At 44.7% G+C, this 14090-nt stretch overlaps 1 protein-coding gene across 18 annotated transcripts in view; it reads left to right on the top strand.

The window, feature by feature from the left end:
- The window catches only part of PPFIBP1 (PPFIA binding protein 1), a 93861-nt gene that overhangs the window by 25247 nt on the left and 54524 nt on the right, over positions 1 to 14090 (top strand). Inside the window, exon 1 of one of the 18 annotated variants that reach the window (XM_017829095.1) lies at positions 8190 to 8200. The exons of the other annotated variants lie outside the window; for them this stretch is intronic. The gene's annotated coding sequence lies outside the window, so the exon portion shown is untranslated. Of the gene's footprint in view, positions 1 to 8189; positions 8201 to 14090 lie in introns of those variants that run through there. 18 annotated transcript variants of the gene reach the window in all.

Genomic DNA, 14090 nt, shown 5'->3' with positions numbered 1-14090 from the left:
TTGGAATGGTGTTGGAGTCAGATTCTCTATCCCATTGTTCCCTACCATGTTAACCATGATACTGACAGTTCAGCCATGGCCCACAGGAAGGCAGCATGTATAAATAATCCAGAAAGGCTAAATGAGGCTTTAAAAATAAGCCTTAGCAGAGACAGCTGCTTTAGTGTGGTGCCATGAAGACATAGGAACCTGGCTGAGTCTGTGTAGCCAGATCCAGTCATACTTCCTGCTCTTTCCTAGCAAAATCCACACAGGTTTTCAGATATGTCTTTACCTTGCTCTACCAGCTCTTGGGAATGCTTTGAGTTGTGGTGTCCAAAGCTGAGGCAGAGCATCACATGCAGCACTGAAATAACAGCCTGAACTCCAGTCCACCCTTTTACAGTGCCTGTGTGCAAAAGGCAAAAATTAGGATTTGTTGGGTTTTTTCCCTCCCCTCAAGGTCACGTTGAATACAGGAGGGAAAGAAGTACAAGGCTGCTTCTGTGTATTGCATTTATTAGCACTTGATGGCTTGTCCTGCAGGGCCCAGCCCACACATGGCTTTTCCTGGCCTTTTAATAGTTGTGCTAAACTAAAATGTGCCCAAAATAGCACTAATTCCAAACACTTCCCCAGAGCCTGTGGCTACTCTGCATGTTGGTGGGAGGTGGTTGGGGCACGGTGGGGTCCCCAGGCAGGCGGTGCTGGGGATTTCTCTGGTGTCTTTTCCCTCCCTTTCTTTCCAGAGGAAATATTGCTGTTTGCAAGAAAACAGAATATTATTGTACTTTTGCTCTTCACATATTCTGTGTTGTGGTTCTGGGTGATGTTAATGTAGCTTAACATGTAGTTAAGGTTCTGCTCACCCACAGTGCTGATGGGGGCTCTCTAACACACATCTCCCCTGCCTGCAGAGATTTATGTGTTTATCTGTAAATAGTTACCCTGCTACCCTGTTTATCTTGCATGTGACCTCTCTGTCACACACTGCCTTTCCCTGTGTCCCTCCCATCCGATTCTCCTGATTTTATTGACTTTCCCAGTCCTGGCAACTGCTTTATATTCAGAAAACAGAAATTCATCCCTCACACAAAGCTTGCAAATCTGATTTCATTTCTTCCCTTACTTCTTTAAAAAATCCTTTTTCCTTTCTTCAAGACTGAAAATGTACATTTTCCCTGTTTATTTAGACAAGCTTCTTTTGTCTGCAGGAAGCTTGTCAAATGATAAGTTTCTTTGCTTGCATTTGTAATCCTGTGAGGTTTATGTATTGGGAATAATCTTTGTGAGCTAGAAGGAGATTGTCCAATCTGTTTAAAGATGTCCCACTTTTTGAGTGTAGCATCTCATTAGGAACACAGTTTGCTGTTTGCATGGCTTTTTTCTTCCTCTCTATAGCTTGGGGGAGAAAATATATCATTTCTTCATCTAGTAATAATACTTGGCACATCGCATCTTCAAAGAACTATACAGCTATGAATTGAATAATTTCTATAACACTGTGTGGTAGTTTCTCATTATTATTTCCCCTGTTTTACAGATAGGGAAAGTGAACAAGAAGTCAAGTGAGCTTAGGCCAGGAAAAGAGAAACAAAATCAATTTAAGTTCCCAGCTCTCTAATTTGTACTAGAGCAAAAGGAGGTTTGATTCAGGTCGACACAAAAGGAAAGGGAGAGCTTTTTATCTGTAATGGTCTTTCCTAACCTTGTTAGCTATTTATTTGTGTTTATTGTTGTTGGGTTTTGATGATTTTTTTTCTAAATAAGTTTTCTGACTTACTGATGTCACTTCTTGGTGTGTGGTTGGAGGAATTGTCTGAAGTTTATAAAGCGTAAGTGGGGTTGGGTTTGTTGCTCACTGCTGTCCAGGGGATCTCTCTGCTCCTTCCCTCCTCTTTCCCCTCAAACCAGAAGCTGGGAAAACCTTTTCTGGTGTATTTGGAAATACTGTTTCTCTGTCTTGTTTTCCATCTGAGACTAAGATGGGAAAAGTGAGTCATCCCAAAGTGGGAACCGTGTTTAGGTATAGAAACTAATCCCTCTTGTCTCATCCACCACATGCTAGACTAAGATTTTTTTTTTCCCCCCTCATGGGCTGTAGTGGAAGTTGTTGGCTCAGAGTGGTGTCTGGAATTGTGTCATTTGCAGAAATAATTTGATACAACTGCACTAGACTTGATTTTACATCTGCTTAATTAGCTGACAAGACCCCCAAACATGTTGATGCTGCGTAGAAAAGGTGAGTGCTGGAGGCAGTGAACAGTAAACTGGAATTGTGTGTTACAAAGGAAGTCATGGTAACAGTTTTGTTGGCTACTTGTTCAAAGTTAGTTAAAACTTCTTTATTTTCAGGAATTCTAACTTTTTATAAAGGTGCTTTGGAGCACTGGGCAGTGTTAAGACAGTTTAGTCCTCTTGGGGAGAACAGGTAATGTGCTTGGTGCAGAGGAGCATGGAAATCACAAGGAGAATTTCTTCATCTCTCTTTAGAAAATCTCCTGGCTGCTTCTCTGCGGGCTCTCAGAGGTTCCCTGGCCACCTTCTGACTGGCTTCAGATGCCTTGTTTGATAAACTTTCAGGCAAAAGCCTTGCATGTCTTATAACACAACTTTATTCTGGGCATGCCCTGCTGGTGAAGGCGGTGGAGAAAGCAGCTGTCTCCAGCCATGTGCTCTTTTTAGGGGATGTAAAACTTTGCAGAGCCTTTTTTAGGGGCTCAAGATTTAGCTCCAAGATTATATTTAGTTTTTGATGGGTGGGACAGATATCCTGGTGCCTTAGATGAGACCTTCAACAATGGACAGCAGCACCAAGGTACCGCAGCCAGTATTTTTATTTTCATTTTCCTTGCATCTCTTATGTATCTGATATTTGTCATTTGTTACTTGTGGGCTGACTTTTTAAGGATCTGAGTGTGGCTTTTCATGAATCTGGATGTTTTTCTGTCGCTGGGCTTGGGAGGCCCTCAAGGCTGAGTTGGGACCTGGACCTTGCAGCAGTGATATAAAGGACTTTGCAGGGAATCAATGCTTGTGGTGGGGTCTTTGTGTCTCTCCTTTGTCATCTAACAGCTTCTCTCACTAGACTTTGATTTCAGCTGCTTACAAGAAATGTCAGCAGCTCAGCATGTGGGGAGCTGCACGTTCCCCTCAGGCTGTTCTATTGTGTTTATTTTGTTAATTTTGTGTTTTGTAATTGCTGATGCCCTGACCAAGGAATTTTGCTGAGATGCTTTAGTATCTCGAGGTGTTGTTACTTAGGTATTTGAAAATAAGAGAAGGAGGGAGCTACCTGACTACTTGCATACCTCTTCCTTCTCCTTTTCCTCCTCATCAAAACTCAGGGAAATTCTCAGCTGTGGGAAGAATTGCTCAGCAGAGCCTTGAGTTGGATATCCCTTGGAGCACCATCGACCCAAAATCCGACACAGCAGTCTCAAGATTAAAGAGGACTTTTTCTGCCATCACCTTTTTGTGGCTGCAGTTGTGCCAAGTATGAGAACAGAGGGCAGGGTTGTTTGGGATTAATGTTTTTTCATGCTTCCTCATAACTGTTTGCAAGCAGCAAAGAGAAGGGAGGAGCTGTTATGTGTTGCAGGTTGATCACAAATCACAAACTCCATGGGCACTCAAGAGTAGGGAAGTCTCAGGAGAGGGAAAAGGGTTGTGGGAGAGGGGACATCAGCGTGAAAGGAAGGAGGGAAAAAGTGGCAAGTGGCAGCCAGAAGGTGATCAGGGGCAGGTACTGGGATGGTACTTGAGCCGGTGTGGTTCTCCATGGTGAACTTGATTGTTACCCTCCCAGTTTTATTGGTGTGACTAAGAAATTGCATTCTGAAATAACCTAAGTATTTTTCTGTTTGAAGATCTTAAATTTGCACCTTCCTTGTTAAACCTGCCTGCCCAGCTTCTATATCCCCACACCCTCAGGTGTAAACCTGGTGTGGTAGCCGGGCTTCTTGTTGCCTCCTCTTTTATAGTTTTACTTGGTGTAGTATGTTTATAGTAACATGACTCTGGGTTTGGGAAAGGCTAGGATCAGCAGGACAGGGGGTGATCTTTGATTGCAGATTTAAGCTGTATGTGTGGATGTTTAAGGGAAGCCACCTCAGCTGATGTTTCAGTGCCGTGGTTTAAGCCCAGCTCACACCTCGGCCCCACGCCCTCACCAGTGGGATCAGGCAGAGAATCAGAACAGTAAAAGTGGGAAAAAAAGTGGAAAAACTTGTGAATTGAGATTAAGGCAGTTTGATAGGTAAAGCAAAACAAGGAATTCATTCCCCACTTCCCATGGGCAGGCAGGTGTTCAGCCAGGAAAGCCGGGCTCCATGATATGTAACGCTAACTCAGGAAGGCAAACACCATCACTCTAAATGTCTCCCCCCCCCACACTTTATATACTGATCGTGATGCCATATGGTATGGAATGTCCCTTTGGCCAGTTGGGGTCAACTTGTCCTGGTTGTGTCCCCTCCCAACTCCCTGTGCATCCTCAGCCCCCTTGCTGGTGGTTTGGGGTAAGGAACAGAACCAGCCTTGACACTGTGTGAGCCCTGCTCAGCAAGAACTGAAACATCCTTGTGTTATCAGTGCTGGTTCCAGCACCAGTCCAAACTGTAGTAGCCCATACCAGCTTCTCTGAATGAAATTAACTCTATCCTAGGCAAAATCAGCACGTTCAGGAGGAAGGTGTGTTGGGCAGGATGGCAGCAGGTACGTGGGACCAGCTGGGGCATCCCTGGGCTGGCAGGTGATAGCCCAGGTGAGTGGATGGCTCTTGCCCAGAGGGACTCGGACAGGGCTTTGTTTTTTTACCACTGTCATTGCTGAGAACTTCTACAGTCTTGAGTGGAAAACCAGCTGTTGTTTTTTCAGCTCTCCTCACTTCAAATTGGCAGGTTACCCTTTTCTCCTGTTTTTGAGAGGCTGAGATGACCCTGACCAAGTTTGACAAGTGATAACCAGGGAGCCTGGCTGGATTCTCCTGCGTGATTAAAGCTGCAAGCTGGCCCTCTGAACTTCACAAGGCAGTAGCTTCCAGATTGATGTATCTGGAAAATACCAAGTAGTTAGGTGACAAGGTGTGAAAGGCAAGGAGCTCTGTGTCCAATCTCCCCAAGCTTTCCTGTTTGTCCCAGGGAGGCTCAGATCCATATTGCATTAAATTGATGTTTATCTGCTTATCTGCTGGTCAAGCCCATACACTCTAGATGTTCTCTTATCTCAAAACCAGAGATGCACCTGCAATTGTCCCTTCAGGATTTGGAAGCTTTTTTGCTAAAATTGTCTGTCTACCGGTGTTTTCAAGGACATGTCACACTTGGAAATCATGGTATTAAAATAATTGCCTTTGGAATGAAGGGAGGGTCATGTGCCCTACATCGGAAATTCCTCTCAGTGCTTATTAATCCGGTATATAAATGTCATGGCTTACATCCACAGGGTGTTTATATTGAATTTTTAGCTGTATCAGTAGCTCTTGCTCTTCAGAATAAATGCCATATAATCTGGTAATGAGCAATATTCTCAATTTAGAAACAAAAAATAGGACACAGACAAATCTGAGTTACTGTAAGAAAATAGGAAATAGCCTTACCTTATGAAGGGAGAGTAAATCCAATGTAGTTTTTAGTGTAATGGTAAGGCCAGAGAATTCCATCTGTTTCCTGAGGGGATAGCACAGTGATTGCCTGATTCTCCTCTGGAATACCTGTACAGTGATTGCCTGATTCTCCTCTGGAATACCTGTACTGAGGTATGTAATGAGGGGGTAGTTGGGAAACACCCTTCTTTCCTCAACCTGAGTAGATCAGCGCACACCAACTGGAGGTAGAGAAAGCAGTGGGAATTTCAGCTTATCCTCCCTGCCCCATCCCCTGGTTTGAGGGAGATTAAGTTGTTCCTCTTGAGATCTCCAGTGAGCAGCACTGCCAAGGCCAAGATGTGCATTTTGGGAGCAGAATCATTCTTGCTGTGGCAGGTGGGCATCATCCAAGAGCTTGGAAGTCTGAAACAGCTTCCTTGCTTAACCAAGCCAACAGTCCCATACCTGGAGGAGGTTCCTTTTCTTAGCAACTGTTCTTAAATAACAGCAATGAAATTAATAGTCATAAAAGCATCAGTAGCTAATATTAGTCAGTACGTGATAAACTAACGATGCTAATACTGCAGCCTCTCCCTGCAGGCTGGTGACTGAGTGGCCAGTGTTTGTTTTGCCCCTCACCATGGGTGGCAAAGGCTGTTAACTTTTAGCTGAGGTGCTGTTTGTGTGCTGGGCAGGTGGGTGAACTTTGTCCCAAACTCCCAGTTGCTTCAGTGGAGGCTTTCCCCAGCTTGTCCTGTTGATGTTGGTGTCACCATGATGATGGTGTGACACTGAACCAGAGTGATCTGCAGCAAGACCCATATTGGAAGAGAACATGTCTTCGTTGCAGACTTGATGTGAGTTTTGGAACTTCAGTGTTTCCCCGGGGCCCAAACACACCCCTACACCCCCACTGCCACTGGAGTGGGTTCTGGTACTACCTCTAAGTGGAGAAGGAGGGAAGGTTGTAGCCACAAGGATCAGGATGTTTGTGGAGAGTTGCTCATGTTCTGTCTGTGGCAGAAATGTCTGGCTGCTGATGGTCCGAAGTCAGTCAAGGTGAGGAGAGCTGGTGTTTCACTGTGGACCTTACACAGAGGGCTGATACTACTGAAAGCACCCACAGGTCACACAAACCTGGCAGGATCTGTATTTTGAGGTCCTGTTTTGGTCACTTATGTCAGTGCTAAACATGTTCCCAGTATCATTGGTTTCAGTGGCATTAAAAAAGCATGCTTGACATCAAATGTGGGCTTGTACAACTTTCTGATCTCAGGCTGGGTGGGTCTTGCTGCAAAGCTCCTGTGCCGACAGAGAGACTGTCTCTGTTTCAGGCTGTGGCTCTGCTCAGCTGTCAATCCAATTTAAGGGGACCACATTATAAACACTGTGAAACGCTGAGCTGGTGTAAAGCTGCTTTGCTGATAAGGAGCTGTTCAAAATATTTGGAGAGTTCGGCTCTGCTGTGGGCCTGGGCAACCATTGCTGGCTGCACTCCCAGGGCCCAGTGCCAGGGGTTTTTTGGCTGCTGTGCCCCCTTGGCTGGATGCCGAGTGACCGAGGCTTGGTGTGCCCTGGCTGTTGCGGTGCCTGAGGGACTCCAGGTGAGGGCAGCCGTGAAGCATCGTCCTGGTTCTGCCATCTGGGCAGCAAACAGCCCTCTCTGTCCATGTGGGGGCAGGAAATAGGGTGGAGTACCCCATCAGGTTGCTGGGAAAACCAGCAAAACCAGAGCTGAGGGCAACTCTGGTTCCCTTTGCGTCTGTTCCCAGCTCCCAGCAGGAGGTGAAAATCTGAGAGGTGGGAGATTCCACACCTCTTTCTGGGGAAGAGCATTGTTGTCTGTCAGTGTTTCAGCCCCAGAATAATCTGGCAATGGAGCAAACTCCCATCTTACAAGTGCTCACAGGAGCCTCTTCGTGGATTTGGTTGCTTTTGGTCCAAGACCTCAGCACAGATTTCCACAATTGCTCCTTTTCCCGTTTCCCTTTTCCCTTTCCCACCCTGTCCTTCTTGGTACAACAGTGGGATAGTGTTTATTCTTTCCTTGCAGATTTGGACACTAATGGAATTTATAGAATTATAGAATGGTTTGGGTTGGAAGGGACATTAAAGATCATCTCATTCTAACCCCGTGCCATGGGCAGGGACACCTTTCACTAGCCCAGGGTGCTCAGAGCCCCATCCAACCTGGCCTTGGACACTTCCAGGGGTGGGGCAGCCACAGCTGCTCTGGGCAACCTGTGCCAGGGCCTCCCCACCCTCCCAGGGAAGAATTTCTCCCTAATATCCAATCTAAACCTACTGTCTGTCAGTTTGAAGCCATTCCCCCTTGTCCTGTCACCACAGTTCCTGATGAACAGTCCCTCTCCATCTTCCTTGTAGGCCCCTTCAGATACTTGAAGGTGCTCTGAGGTCTCCATGAGACCTTCTCTTCTCATATTTGTTTTATCAACAGGGTGTGTGGTCTATAAATGTAACACCTTTGCATCCTGTGAATATTTAGAGTAGCCAGCCTTGCCTTCACCTGTGTGTTCCTGCTCCTTTATAGCCTGTCTTAGAATTTCCTGTAGGGACCTTATTTGCAGCTGTGGTATTGTGTGCCCTGGGTGGCTCCTGCAAGTGCTCCTCTAGGTCAGATGTCTGGTGCCAGGCAGTTTCTTGGTGTGATATTAAGGTGTGCTTCCCTATTCCATGGGTTGTTGTCAGCCAGTGATAATCCCCTGTCACTAAAGGCAAGGACAGCTCTGCTTTGAGCTGCTGGAGTAGCTGCCTGTTGGGAGGATGGGGAAGAGAAGCCCCTCGACATTGTTGCATCAGAAGGACTGTGAGTGCAGTCAGTTGAGACAGCAAGGAGCCGTGTAGGTACACAGCAAACAGCAGTTATGGCCTGCGTCTGTCTCCCTGAATGCCTCTGCTATCTGATCAATTGTCAACATCTGTTAATTCCTGCTGCCACAAAACGTGCAGGCACTTCTGAGGGTTGTGTTATTAAGGGTGTGTGCTGTGTATAATTTACAGTGTGTTGTGACAGCCCTGATCTGTGCCATGGAGCGCTGACATACGGCTGAGTTCCAATCTCCTGTGTTATCCAGAGTGAGTTTAGAGCCTTGCTGGCGTTACAGCAGGAGAGGAGATGTGTGTGGTCATGTTCCCCTCATCAGACATTTGCATGGGGCTCTTTGGAGCACAGAGTTGCTGGCCTGCAGCCACGCCGGCATCTTGGGAGCTTGTCAGATCTTGCAAGCAAAGGTGTACCAGGCTGGGTTACAGTTCTTGGACAAGAAACTTCCAAGGAACAGGCTGCTGATGCAGAGATACCAGAGACGTCCTTGTCTTGTGGTGCCATGTGTGTTCTGACACGCAGGCTGAATGTGTTTCTCCGTTTTTGTTGTTACTTGGTATTTTCTGACTTCAGAACAGCACCATTATATTCTAGTGTGGTGAGAACAAACACTGGATTCTCCTCTCCCCCAGTTGCAAAGGATTTGCAGTTCAGTTGTTTGAAATCTGCAGGGGGGTGTAGCATTGGTTATTGATAACAGTTGCTCAGTCACAAGTTGAATATCCACCTGCACTGAGCACGGTTTAAGTGCAGCTCCACACTGCTCCTAGAGAAACCTGGATGCTATCTCCACATGGAGCACTGTCTTTTTCCCTCCTGGTGCAAAGTTCCCTCGAGTGAGACGTTTCCACAGATGAGAATTTCACACAGGTAGTTGAACAAATGCTCTGCTAACCCATTCAAACAGCCCTGAAGGCCCCAGAGGAACAGGAGTCCCAGCTCAGGTGAGCAGCTTTTAACCTAAGCCCTTCAGGGGGACTGGTTTAGCTAAGCTGTCTCTTTTGATTTAATGCCCATTTTATTTCACCTTTATGTCTGTCTTCATTGAGTTCTCGAGTTTGGCAGCTGGAATTAGGAAAATAGTATCTCTCTCACAGCATGGAGTTGGCAGACTGCTGTGTAGAGGTCCAGAATTGTTGACCCCACCTAAGATGGAAATTTCCTCCCTTGGACCACACTGCTGGAGTACCAGGAGAGGTAGGCAGTGTAGGCAGCATAAGCACTGTAGTCCTACCTGATTATAAACCACAAGGGAACATAGACAAAGTCAACCTCTGCAAAAAAGCCCCAAATGCCGGTGGTATCTTTCCAAAGTCACACCATTGCCACAGTGGCATCAACACAGGATGCAGGATTTGGGGACTGTTCTCCAGAGTGCTGAGTTGGAATAGGCCAAAACTGGGAATGCTCTCCAGGACAGAGGACAGAGGACAGGGTTGGTATTTCAGGGTAGAAACAGCAGTTAAAGTTTCTTTTCCTTAAACAAAGACATTTTCATAAATCATAAACAACTTTTGCCTAAGTAACATAAAAGTAGGTCTGCAGAAGCTTTGAAATGGGCACAGAAAGGTCAAGAGTGTGACAACATCAGCTCATTGATACTGAGACATAATAATGCAGCAGAGGGAATTAAACCCCTACTGTTTGGAAGTATTTAATCAGCTGACAGTACTGCTTCAGATCTTTCATCTTGTAAAATACAGCACATCACATTACTTCATCTTGGGTAGAGCTCCACTTTCTTTTTAAAGATAATTTAAATAGAATATTAAGAGAGAGGAGAGGAAAAAAAAAAAAAACAAACAAAAAACCCCAAACCAGAGCACAGAAATGGCAATTTAGTATTCTTGACATTTCTCAGAAAGCTGCTTAAGATTATCCCCTTAAAATGGCAGATTTCGCCTGCAAGTCGAGTGCAGGAGCAGGAACTGATATTTCATTAAAATATTAGGAGAGGCCTGAATGCATTTATGATCCTTGAGACATTTGCAGGAGACAAGAGCTTGCTATTTGGAACTGTCAGAAGTTTGAATAAAGGGCAAAAAGCAAATCCCCAAAAGCTAACTGCATAACTCTGATACCTCCACTGCCAGAGATGTGCTTGTTACCACGTAGAGAGATATTCCTGGCGGTTTTTTCCCTCCTTTTTTCTAAATGTACTTGTGCAACTTTTTGTTTTAATGTTGGATGTTGAATCAGAATTTAGATAAACTGGGGTCATGATTACTGTTATACATTGTTGTATTTATGGCCAGATGGACTTTCGTCCAAAAATGTACCAAAATTGATGAAAAAAGAGGAAACAGTGGCTTTCCCAAGGATCTACCATGTAGACCATGCTTTTTAAATTTTTTTTAATAGAGTTGAAATTATTCTGGTTATTTTCTTTTTCTCTCACCTTGCAACATCAAGGAGTTGGGCTTCTGCAAAGATTCTTTACTTTAGTTTAAAAAACGGAGTAAGAAAAGTTGGGAGATCAAAAGATAATCTGTTGGGTAAGGTCTCTAACAGCAGGATTAGTTGTGTAGAGCATGTTGCTGTTTCATTTTGGAAAGCACTACTTTGACACTTCTATTAAACTTGTATTTTAAGACGACAAGTTTAATATTACCCACCTGTATTTTCCACTCAGATTGTATTGCAATAAATCCTACACTCAGACAAGTAGAAAGAAACCCTTGTTTTAAATTTCTAAACTTCAGTAACTTTTTGAGGTAATGCATTTTCCAATGGGGGGAAACTGTGGTTAATGAAATAGAGGACTTGTCCCAACGAGCTTTGTGGGTCCCTTCCAACTCAGAATATTCCGTGATTGTGTGAAGTGTGGGGGGAATTACAGGAACACCCAATTGTGCCAACTTGAGCACACAGTTGGAGTGTCTGATCTTCGAAGTTTGTCTCAGAGAAGTCCTAGTGTTGTAGCATTTAAGCACTTGGAGCTTCCTTGTAGTCTGGCTAGTCCAGGGGAGGCCGCCAAGATGATCAGAGGGATGGAGCACCTTTCCTCTGAGGAAAGGCTGAGAGAGTTGGGATTGTTCAGCCTGGAGAAGAGAAGGCTCTGGGGTAACCTAATTGTGGCCTTCCAGGACCTGAAGGGAGCCCAAAAGGAAGATGGAGAGAGACTATTTCCAGGGATCTAGAGTGACAGGACAAGGGGGAATGGCTTCAAACTGACAGACAGTAGCTTTAGATTGGATATTGGGAAGAAATTCTTCCCTGGGAGGGTGGGGAGGCCCTGGCACAGGTTGCCCAGAGCAGCTGTGGCTGCCCCATCCCTGGAAGTGTCCAAGGCCAGGTTAGATGGAGCTCTGAGCAACCTGGGCTAGTGGAAGGTGTCCCTACCCATGGCAGGGAGTTGGAATGAGATGATCTTTAATGTCCCTTCCAACCCAATCCATTCTGTGATTCTATGATAGTAATTGATTTGGAAAAAACCCAAGAGTTTATCAGCAAGACCTTAACCTCTCTGAAGTAAAATACCAATGGTAGCTGTATCCTACCAGCAAATCCTTGGAGTGTCTGAATCCACCTACCTAAGTGGCAGTTTCGTGCTGTAAGGAGGGTGCTGGCTTGTAGGGTTTTTGCAGCCCTGCTGGAGTGGTGGGTGCAGCAGTGGGTCTTTCTATGAGCAGTTCAGTGCATTTGTGATCCAGAGCTGTCCCCATTTCTGTCCAGGGACTGAACTGGCAGCCTCACATAGCTGTTCAAACACCTCTGCTGCAGGCTGTTTCCATATAGTGCTAAATAAATGGTGAGCTGTCCCCCAGAGGAGCTGTGCTATGTGTGCATATGTGTGATGATTTACATGCTGCAATAAGGAATGTTTCTTTTCCTAAACAGGGCTGAAGCTGTAGTTCTGTTGTATATGTAAAGTAAACATTCGTGCCATTTTGGGATTTACTTTTCCCATTTTAAACAGCAGGATCATCGTGGTTGAGGCCTTGGCATCACCAGTGTCTTCTGCAAGCCCAGACTAGACTTGTCTCAGTGCTTTTTCATGTGCACCAGAGTAAGATCCTCCTCTGAGGGAGGATCCCTTCCCAACTTTAGCCAGGGAAACAAAATCTGTAGTCATTGAGAGATAAATATAACCCCCCAGAAACAGTCCCTCCAGTGATGGTCTGTAAGCACGTGAAAAATAGTCAGCCCCAAAAAGGGAAATACAGGGGCTATAGGTTTTAAAATAGTTATTTTTATAGCTCTCTTATATGTGAACCAAGAATCAAAATTTTTAAAAGTTCTTTAGGGCTTGAGAACAAGTAAAACTTATCTCCAGGTCTCCATATATACCATGAAGGATTTGACCCCAGATGTTCATGTGGCTTGAAGGAAGCTGGTGGTGATTAGAAAATGTAATGATTTGTTTAATTATTTCTGTTTAACTCTGTTATTTGGGGTGGAGTGTTTAGGGGTTTGTTTTGGTTTTTTTTTGGTGGGGTTTTTTTGGCATGGTAGTAGAGGACAAGTTCTAGGACCTTCCTTTTTCGGCTGATGCCCTGTTTCTGTTTGACCTTTGGTAAATGAAGAACTCCTCCTTGGCCAGCTGATACAGAGAAAATGGGTGTATAGTTAACATATACCTTTCTACAACACTGAGTCTTGCCCCCCTGCCCCCCAAAGGTTGGGAAAGTGTGAAACACTTTAAATGTCTGCTTCTTTTAGCATCAGACATCTCATTTGGTTTGTGTGTAAGTAGGAAAACTTTGAAGTGTGGTTGAAATACAAAGGGAAAAGTACTTCAAAGAAATATAACTGTTTTAAGTATATCTGATCCCTCAAGGTTTTTGAAGTTTTATCTTGAGATTATATGTTCAGAGGAAGATTTATATGGAACTACTGAGGGTTATTAATTCATCCAAATCAGGATGAGTGTTGGCATTCATTGAACTGTTCCGTGCTAGTTTTAGCTTCGCACCATGGCAGGCAAGTGATCCTTCACCTTCTGTCTGCCCTGCCAGTGTCCCTGACACTGTAAGTCTCCAAAGCAAAAGTCTGCTACAGAGTGAGACTTGTTCCTTACAGTTATCCCATGAGCAGCAGAAATCCCTGGATATGGCTGAACAAACCCACAGTGTGTTAAACTGCCCAAACTTCTTCTTGGCATCAGTCACTCTGCTGGAGTTGAGTCCACGGTGGTCCTTGGTGCTGCATTACAAGTTCTAATAAATATCTTGAACTTTGGGAGAGTTCAGCTCTTGAATCTGAGCCTTTTTTAGGGTTGGGCGTCCACTCCTGTACAAGCATGCCCAGCTGTGCTGGAAGAGGGGGGTTGTTGTTTTTCCTTTTGGCAAAGAAGGATTCTGGCATCGAAGGTTTTAATTGCAGGAATTATATCAGCAGTTCCTAGTGCTCAAGGGGGGGTGTGTGTGCAGGAGGGACTAATTAGATATGTATAAATAATGGGCTAGGCAGAGCTTTTAATCCTGCATATATTGTTCCACCCTTGCCATCATCTGTTACTGTGGGACTTTGGAAAGTTAGAAAACTATAAAGTTACACAAGAACCACTTTTTCCCAGTGCAACTGTGAAACAACAGTGAGGTTACTTTTGGTCTTATGTCATAAAAGCATCTTTCAATTAAAATATTATTAAATTACTTTTATTGTTTTTGAAAGTTTACTTAGATCTGTAGGTTGAGGGGAGCGACACAGTTAAGCAGCCTGAGATTTTTTTTTTCC

Source organism: Lepidothrix coronata, unplaced genomic scaffold, assembly GCF_001604755.1.
Source record: "Lepidothrix coronata isolate B3197 unplaced genomic scaffold, Lepidothrix_coronata-1.0 Scaffold158, whole genome shotgun sequence".
In the NCBI taxonomy this organism is placed as follows: Eukaryota; Metazoa; Chordata; class Aves; order Passeriformes; family Pipridae; genus Lepidothrix; species Lepidothrix coronata.
The sequence above is the reverse complement of the archived record's forward strand: the minus strand, read 5'-3'. Positions and strand labels throughout refer to the sequence as shown.